General features: G+C 24.9%; 1 protein-coding gene across 1 annotated transcript in view; it reads right to left on the minus strand.

Moving 5' to 3' along the window:
• The window catches only part of slc25a25a (solute carrier family 25 member 25a), an 8,753-nt gene that overhangs the window by 4,536 nt on the left and 3,523 nt on the right, over positions 1-694 (minus strand). The window lies entirely within an intron of this gene.

The following is a 694-nucleotide window of genomic DNA, read 5'->3' on the forward strand; positions in this document are numbered from 1 at the left end:
TAATAATTATATATATATATATATATATATATATATATATATAAAACTTGCCTTTTCTTCGTAATTATTTGTGAAACTAACAATTTCTGAACGAAAATCATTTTAAAAGTGTAGAAAAGGAAGTACAAAATAAAAATATTATTGGAGTGTGTTTTACAAGAAAATACTATTTCAGTCTAATTTGACATTTAATTCAATGTGTTATTTGTCATGTCATTGGAATTAGTTGTGAAATCTACAAAAAATTTGTGAAAATATTTCTAAATTTAAAAAAAGTTGTAAGTAAATAAAATAAACTGCAGTACATTTTACCAAAAACTAAATTATTTCCGTCTTTCTTCTTCAAAATTTCACTTTTACTTCAGTGTTACTTGCCATTTGTAATAATTTGTGAAATTTACTAGCAATTTCTGGGTCTAAATTTCTACACCAGATTTTTTTTTTTTTTTTTGCCATGTAGTATTTCGCATAAGTGCAGCTGTCAGCTGCAAGAGAACTAAAGTGCAACGGCCTTGGCAGCAACAGCGTGTGCGTCAGAGTCGTCTGACCTGACCAGTGACGCTGCCTAGTGAAAATAAAAATGCTAAATAAAAAAAAAAGTAAAAAAATTTTTTTTTAAATTAAGTTGTAAATAATATTGGAGTATGTTTTAGGAAAAAAAAAAAATAAAAAATAAATAAAAATAATAATTATA

This window comes from Sinocyclocheilus rhinocerous, unplaced genomic scaffold (assembly GCF_001515625.1).
Source record: "Sinocyclocheilus rhinocerous isolate Xijiao unplaced genomic scaffold, SAMN03320098_v1.1 scaffold1223, whole genome shotgun sequence".
Lineage (NCBI taxonomy): Eukaryota > Metazoa > Chordata > Actinopteri > Cypriniformes > Cyprinidae > Sinocyclocheilus > Sinocyclocheilus rhinocerous.